Raw genomic sequence first — 8,951 nt, forward strand, 5'->3', positions numbered from 1 at the left:
AGTAGGGAAGATCCCTTGAAGAAGGTAATGGTTACACACTCCAGTATTCTTGTCTGGAATACTTGCCTTCCATGAACAGAAGAGCCTGGCAGGCTATAGTTCATGGGGTCACAAAGAGTCAGACACAACTGAGTGACTGACATTTATAATACTGAACATAGATGAATATTTTATTTCAGATTTCAAAATATTTCAGCATTTATAGAAACAAAGTGAACCACTGTTTACTGGTTAGTATTCTATAACATACAAAGTTTTTCTTTTCACATTTTAGGCCTTTTTCCTCCTTCACTGTCATATAGAACTTTAGTATTTTTCATCAATTTAATATTCAAAGCAACACCCCATTTACAGACATAAAGATCAGATCAGATCAGTCGCTCAGTCGTGTCCAACTCTTTGCGACCCCACGAATCGCAGCACACCAGGCCTCCCTGTCCATCACCAACTCCCAGAGTTCACTCAGACTCACGTCCATCCAGTCAGCAATGCCATCTAGCCATCTCATCCTCTGTCATCCCCTTCTCCTCCTGCCCCCAATCCCTCCCAGCATCAGAGTCTTTTCCAATGAGTCAACTCTTCGCATGAGGTGGCCAAAGTACTGGAGTTTCAGCTTTAGCATCATTCCTTCCAAAGACATCCCAGGGCTGATCTCCTTCAGAATGGACTTGTTGTATCTCCTTGCAGTCCAAGAGACTCTCAAGAGTCTTCTCCAACACCACAGTTCAAAAGCATCAAGTCTTCAGTGCTCAGCCTTCTATGGATGGACTAAATAAAAACCCCAAATATTCACATAATGTACAAATGAGTTAACAAATAGGTGTATATTTAGGGAAAGTAATCTAGACAAACTCCTGAACCTAATGACTTCTGTCTGAAACCCCTTCCTCTGAGAACCCTCTCACATGGTTAGTGGAAAGGTAAATTGCTGCAGCCACTGTGGAAACAGTATGAATATTCCTCAAAAAACTAAAAATAGAACTACGATATGATCTAGTAATCTCTCTCCTGGTCATATACCCTGAGAAAATCATAATTCAAAAGGATACATGCATCCCAGTGTTCATAGCAGCACTGTTTACAATAGCCAAGACACGCAAGCAACCTAAATGTCCATTTATAGATGAATGGATAATGAAAAGATGGTACATATATACAATGAACTACTACTCAGCCATAACAAAGAATGAAATAATGCCATTTGCAGCAACAAGGATGGACTTAGAGACCTTATACTAAGTGAAGTAAGTCAGAGAAAGACAAATGTCATATGCATATATGTGGAATCTAAAATATAGCACAAATGTACTTCAAAACAGAAACGAACTCATAGACATAGAGAAGAGGCTTGTGGTTGCCAAGTGGGAGGGGTAGTGGCAGAGAGCTGGAATGGGACATGGGAATAGCAGATGCGACCTAGTATTTGTAGGATGGATAAACAACGTCCTACTGCACAGCACAGAGGACTATATTCAGTATCCTATGATAAAACATGATGGAAAAGAACAACAAAAGCAATGTATTAATTGCACAATGTAATTAATATACAATGATTAATTGTGTATGTGGGGGGGCTTTCCTAGTAGTTCAAGCAGTAAAGAAGCTGCCTGCAATATGGTGTATATGTGTACAACTCAGTCACTTTGCTGTACAGTATAAATTAATACAACATTGTAAATCAACTATACTTGAACAAAATACATTTTTCTAAAACCCCCTTTTTGTGAGTCTCTGAACTTGCACGCAGCTTTGCTCTGTTGTTTGTTCGTTTCACTTGGGAGTGGACACACAAGCCCTGTGTGTGTTCAGAGGCCATGCATTTCCCTCACGTGGTCACTGGGACACCCAGAATCTCCCTTCCCTGTTTTAATGAACCCAGGGAAAGAGCTACATCTTTGAGCGTGTTCTTCAGATGTATAAAGTATGTTTTATTTAGAATAAAAAGTAACCTTTGGAAATGTTTTTTAAAAGAGGATTTAGTGACAGCAAGAAGAGAAGCCATTCCGGCCTAAGATGCCTTCCACTCTACATGGCCATGCAGCAGCCTGAAGCCTGAAAATGCCTTTAAGGATCCGAAGCTCACCTGGGAATACAGGTACATACTCACCACCGAAAGAGAGTTCAGTGACTGAGAGGGTCCTGCTGGGAACAGAGCCCCCTCATACTCCCCACAACAGGCTCCCCAGGGATGATGGCAGGAAGGCCCTTACCCCGTGACGGAAAGGCTCTTCTCTGGCTAATTCAGTGAACCCAACAGGAAGGACCTAGAGACGAAATGTCAGCGGTTACCCCACAACAGCTCCGCTACAACTGAGATCAAAACTAACAAGCCTCACCCACGACAGAGCCTCTGATCAGCTTTTCAGCCCTTTTGACTGTCAGACAACAGCCATGTATGATCACATATCTGAAGAAAGCTCCTCTTACAGAAAAGACTTCCTGAAATAATAGGAATAAACAAACAAACAAACAAAAAATAAAAACAACTTGGAGGCAATAGGGACCATGCTGGGAGAAGAAAAACTAAAACATAACAAACATTAGCATGCTCAGAGGAAGAAAAGAACTGGCCTATAAATGAAGTCAGTAATTATATATAATTAACAGATATATATGGTACATATATGACATCTATCTTGTATATATACTATATATGATTAATTACATAATTATAGATAATTGTCTATAAATAAGAACTCTATGCACAGAAAATATACACACATATTTGACATATACATGGCATGTGTGCTGGGCAACCCCGTGGACCATAGTCCGCCAGGCTCCTCTGTCCATGAGAGTCTCCAGGCAAGAATACTGGAGTAGGCTGCCATGCCCTCCAGGGAATCCTCCCAACCCAGCAATCGAACCTGCATCTCTTAGTGAAAGTGAGTGAAGTGAAGTCGCTCAGTCGTGTCCAACTCTTAGCGACCCCATGGACTGCCGCCTACCAGGCTCCTGCATCCATGGGACTTTCCAGGCAAGAGTACTGGAGTGGGGTGCCATCATCTCTTAGGTCTACCTGTATTGATAAGCTGGTTACCACTAGCACCACCTTGGAAGCGCCTGTACGTGGCATACATTTCTGTTATATATACAACATTCAGCAAAGAGTAAAGAGATCCTAATAATGGATGACATGATAGGATGACTATAAAACAGAAGAGAAGAATTTCCAGGTAAGGTCTAATCAAGACTGCAGAGTAGCAAGACCCTGAGCTCAGGAACCCATCCACAGTACAACTACATAGACAACAACCTCTGAGAATGCCCTGAAGCCCAGCAGAACAAGGTGTCTACAACTAGGGATATAGGGAAAAGGCCACATGGCGATGCGGAGGAGGGAAGAGACACGGTCCAGTCAGAACCAGCACCTCAAGAGCACAGACTTACAAATCAGGGGACTATCACCACCACGGAGGCCCCCACCCCCAAGGAACCAGGAGTCCGAGCCCCACATGGGGGTCCTCCGCTGGGGCAACTCTGCCAGAAGAATAAACCACCCCTGCCCATTCCTCTGAGTTTAGAAAGCAGCAAGGCTCCATCCTGGAGCGACTGAGGGCTGAGCAAGGCTGAGACTTGAAGGGCTCCCACACAGACTCCCTCCTTCTGAGTTCCAGAGCAGAGGCAGCAGCTTGAAAGGCACCTGGGCCTCAGGAGCAGGAGATTCTTTGACTAATTTTAAAGAGGCTGCCAGGGAGAGAGGGGCCTCCTGAAAATTCCTTGAGGATGGAAACATGGGATGGTCCCTTTTTTTTTTCCTCACTCTCCTTCCGCCTGCTGACCCATCTCCAGTGGGCCCTATTTCTGTCACTCTCCATCATACTAGCTCACCCTGTGTGCCCTGCCTGGTCATTCCTCTGATGACCTGTCCTGCCCAACCCACACGCCCCAGGGTGGCCCTCCAAAGTGCTCCCATCTGAGGGATCAGCCTCCACCACCAGGGTGCCTGCAGCAGTCACAGGCAAACCACAACAGGAGCCCCCCCACCCCCAGGATGACGCTGGGGAGACCAGTTCTGGTGACGAGTGGGCGCTGCACCTCTGTATCCAACAGGACATCTTCCATATCAGGCCGCCCCTTCAAGCCTGGGACATGTAGCTGATATATCTGATACAAAGGAACAAACACAGACAGACTGGCAAAATTAGGACAAATAACACTGATTTAAAAAGTGGGCAGGGTGCCTGAATAGATATTTTTTCAAAGAAGACATACAGATGGTCAACAGGCACATGAAAAGACGCTCAACATCACTGATCATCAGGGAAATGCAAATCAAAACCACAAGGCGATATCACTCAACACCTGTCAGAATTGCTATTATGGAAAACAACAAATTTTGGCCAGGATGTGGAGAAAAGGGAACCCTCATTCACTGCTGGTGGGAATATAAATTGCTGCAGCCACTATGGAAAACAGTTTGGAGGTGCCTCAAAAAATTAAAAATAGAACCACAATATGACCCAGCAATTCTCATTCTGGGTAATTTTCTGAAAAAAAAAAAAAAAAAGAGAGACACTAAATGAAAAAGATATACACACCTGTACATTCATTATAGCATTATTTACAATAGTCATGGTATGAAAGCAAATAGGTGCCCATGGATAGATGAATAGATAAAGAAATACATATTTTGTATGTATTTGAAATGAAATATTAGATTTTCATTTTTTAAAACTCTTGCTATTTGTAACAACATGGATAGACCTAGAGGGTATTGTGCTTAAAATATGATAATCTGAATTGTCCTATATCTATGAAAGGAATTAAATTGAGAGTTAATCATCTTCTGGCACAGAAAACTGCAGAAGATGGCTTCACTGTTCAATTTTTAAGAAACACTTAAGAAAGAAATGATACCCAAACTACACAGACTCATCCAGAATACAAAAAAGAGAGAATGTGTTTTGTGATGCAAGCCTTACTCCGATACCCAAACTAGGCAACGATGGAACAAACAAAGAAAATCACAGAACAATATCACTTAGGAACATGAATGCACGCATACTTAGTCAGTCCTCACAAATGAAATCCTGCACCGCATAAAGACTCTCATGTATCCCAACCAAGTGTGTTTCATCTCGAGAGCACAAGCTGGGTCAACGTTCCAAAGTCAATCAATGTTGTTCATTATGCATCTCCTGTTAAGTATTTTTACCACAGTACAATGAAATAAAATATTAAAAAAAAATAGTGTGACAGTTCAAGAGTAATAGGTCATTGGGAAATTTTGGTCATTGGGAAATTTGAGGGGAGACCTACTGCCAGGGTTGCCAGCAGGTGAAAGCCCAGGTGGGATGGAAAGCCTCTGTGAGCAGCTCCCTAACCTGAGCAGAGTGATGGGAGTTCTCGTGAGCAGGCCCGGCCACACTGCAGCTCCTCTGCTCTAACTTCCTCATGTGTGAAATAGGCATAGAACAAAGGGCATTAGAATGTCCCCATCATCAGACTAGAGAAGAAGAAGAACAGGAATGCAAAGGATGAGAAGAGAGACTCACCAAGCTCTGCATGACAGCTCCTTACCCCTTGAGAAACAGATAAATGCCCCCAAATTATGGCTTTCCTGTTTGGTTGTTTTTTTGTTTTTGTTTTTTTTTACTTTAAGCTGTGCATTTCATTGTTTTCTTTTTTTTTTTCAATAAGCTCAAGTAATATAGTCATTGTAAGAAACCAGGAAGTGCAGGTAAGCAAACACGGGAAAAAAGTGACACAGAATTCCATTGTCTAGAAAGAACCACCACTGATGTGTCAATTTGGGTGAATACGTGTGTGCGTGCATGATAATTCTCTGTCTTTACTAATCTCCTTTCTCTCTTCAAACACAAAGCTTTCCTTGTAATAAATAAAATAGCTTTATCATTTTAAATAACTATTGCTTTGAGGATCCCATAATTTCTTTTAAAATGGTTAGCTCAAGGCAAGAGAAGCTTTATCAATAAAGATGGACTTTTAAGGATATAAAATGTCAAAAGATCTTGGGAGACCGTGTGGGCAAGTACTTCATATTTTAATAAATGAATCAATTTACTAAAATTCGTTTGCAGTGAGTATTCTGCACACATGGTGATCCTCTGTGAAATAAAGAAATAAAGATGAAATAGAAGGGGATTCTGATCTCACAGTCTTTACTATGTAAGAGCTACAGAGTCAATTTCTTCAAAGAAACATTTATTCAACAAGCTACATAACAGGTGAAATGTGAAAGTGTTAGTCACTGAGTCGTGTCTGATTCTTGGGACCCCATGAACTGTCGCCCGCCAGGCTCGTCTATCCATGGGATTCTCCAGGCAAGAATACTGGAGTGAGTTGCATTTCCCTTCTCCAGGGGACCTTCCCCACCGAGGGATCGAACCCAGGTCTCTTTCATTGCAGGCAGATTCTTTACTATTTGAGCCAGAGGAGACCTTTATGGAGGGTGAGATGGGTGTAGAAAAGCGTCATGATTGTACAGACACTTTAGCTATGTCCCACTAGGAGACTGGAGGGAGGTTTTCTGGAAAAGATGGCATTTTATTGGGTGCTTCACAGTGATGATTCTCAAGCCCAAATTGACTAGGAAAGTTCCCAATGATGAGAGAACAGCCTGTGCAGAAGTCAAGGCAGGACAGAGAGGCCAAAGCCTGGGCCTCTGAGGGCAGCACCAGCTCCAGGCTGAGTGGGAAGGCAGGGCTGGGTGGTCACCAGACCAGAGCTGGCAATGAATTCATCAGAATCTGCCGGGGACCAGCCCCGGCTGATCCAGGGTATTCGAAGCGGGGACGGCGTCGGCGACCTATTTATTTAAATATTTTATCAAAGATATAAAGAGTAATAGGATGAGGATATTTCAGTAGGAAAATTCAGTGGAGAAAAGAGGCTGAGTAGCTTGGTTTATGCGGGAGACCAATAAAACTTCAAAACAAGAAGTTTGCACCACTTACGTAGGCCGCAGGCGTCCTTCCGTTCTCCCGAAGGAAAGGAGACACTGAGGCCTCCCTGGTCGGATCTTAGAAGCCCAGGAATAATTAGCAAGTATGGCGGGTTCCGCACTCCAGATGGAGACTCAGCCAGAATTTGAGAGAGAGAGCGACATTGGGAGACCAAGTTTCGGTGAACAAGGCCCGCACTTTATTTTCCAAAGTAGTTTTTATACCTTAAGTTGTGCGTAGAGGATAATGGGGGAAGGGGTGGAGTCATGCAAGGACAGCAGTTCCTGGTCCTAATCGAAGCCAGGCTTTCAAACTTATTATATGCAAAAGTTCAGGTGAATTACATCATCTTCTGGCCAGGAGGCCTGTTAACATTTTAAGAAACTTATCTTTCTCTACAGGTGATTATTCCAAAGTCAGGCACCAGCCTCCAAAAAAGCATTGGACAAAGCTGCATTCCTATAGGGCAAAGGTGAGGTGGGCTCAATCAAGAAAAGAATTAACTCAAGGGTCCAAGGTTACACACATTGAGGCTACTACTTACATTTCTATACACCCATTATATCAATCAATACACTGCCAAGGACACAGTAGGTAAGGAGTATGGAGACTTAGCAACAAACATTGGCCCAATAAGTGAAAAGCCCTTCACCAATACAATTTCTAATCAATCTTTTAACTACTCAAAGGAATCTGTGTTTAGACAGTTTAGAACATCTCCTGCCTCTCACAGTTGGGAGGCTCTGAACAATCACATGTGGCCGGAAAAACCTATTCAGGCAGGCTAGAGGATTTCCAAAGGAGTTTGTAGGTTAAACACTGTCACACCCAGGAATTATTCACTGGAGCTGTAAGCTAACTCTTTTTTCAGAGAGAGGTAGTGGGGGACAGCCCCCCGTAAAGTCAGAGGTATAGGTGAAAGCACAAAGCAGAAAGTAGGCAGACTCTGGTTTTGGGGGTAGATGCTCGAGAATTTCCAAGGCGACTCCTGAGGCTTGATCCCACCTTTGCGTATGCCAAGCCTCCTTCCTCATGACCTTTGCCACGGGCGGAGCTCGCTCCCCGAAAGAATCTCCACAAACAAAATTTGCAATTGCCCAAGAGATTTACTGGACAGAATGGAAGAGGAGGAGTAGTTTAGGGCCCTTGCAAATGACTTTCTCTTGTGGGAAAAGTCTTCCCAGGCGGTGTTAGTGGTAAAGAGCCCAGCTGCCAATGCATGAGACATAGGAGACATGGGTTCCATCCCTGGGTAAGAAAGAGCCCCTGGAGGAGGGCATGGCAATCCACTGCAGTATTCTTGCCTGGAGAATCCCATGGACAGAGGAGCTTGATGGGCTCCAGTCCATAGGGTTGCAAAGAGTCAGATATGACTGAATCGACTTAGCATGCATGCACAAATCACATAACCTCATTACCCACCATTTGAGTTTTGTAAATACTGAAGAGCATCAAATTTGTCCTCCAATCTACAGATAAGAAGTGAGAGAAATCCATTAGCTTCCAAAAGACTATTTCAATCCCATCACTGCTACCCTGAAAGTGATTTAAGTGCAGGCAGTCACCTGAAATGAGCTTCTCAATGAAAAGAAGGTCCAAGTTGATGGAGGAGTCCCAGAGGAGATCTGAAGATGAAGATGAAAAGAGGAAGAAAAAGAAGCAGCAGGAAGATCCAGTCCAGCTGACAGGCTTGGGCCACTAACTGATGCTTCTTCTCAACTCCACTGTCTGGAAAAGAGGCAAGCCACAAAATACTAGCAGAACCTCTTTCCCATTATGTCAGCCACACTTCAGACAGTCGTCTGAGAGAGGCCCAGAGTCTCCAGGTTACATGGTATCCAAGGAAGGAGGGGCTGTACTGTGCTGTGCTTAGTCACTCAGTCGTGTCTGACTCTGCAATCTCCTGGACTGTTGCCCGCCAGACTCCTCAGTCCATGGGCATTCTTCAGGCAAAAATACTGGAGTGGGTTGCCATGCCTCCTCCAGGGGATCTTCCCAACCCAGGGATCAAACTTAAGTCTCCCATATTGCAGATGGATTCTT

General features: G+C 43.7%; 1 long non-coding RNA gene across 1 annotated transcript; it reads right to left on the reverse strand.

Annotated features, from left to right (window-relative positions):
• Positions 1 to 1,234: 1,234 nt before the first annotated feature.
• Positions 1,235 to 8,694, reverse strand: LOC113891920. The gene is made up of 3 exons (XR_003510905.1): positions 8,474 to 8,694; positions 8,331 to 8,377; positions 1,235 to 2,264 (listed from the first exon to the last, which is right to left on the reverse strand). It is a non-coding gene; the product is annotated as an uncharacterized LOC113891920 (long non-coding RNA).
• Positions 8,695 to 8,951: the final 257 nt, after the last annotated feature.

The sequence above is a fragment of the Bos indicus x Bos taurus genome, chromosome 4 (genome assembly GCF_003369695.1).
Source record: "Bos indicus x Bos taurus breed Angus x Brahman F1 hybrid chromosome 4, Bos_hybrid_MaternalHap_v2.0, whole genome shotgun sequence".
Lineage (NCBI taxonomy): Eukaryota > Metazoa > Chordata > Mammalia > Artiodactyla > Bovidae > Bos > Bos indicus x Bos taurus.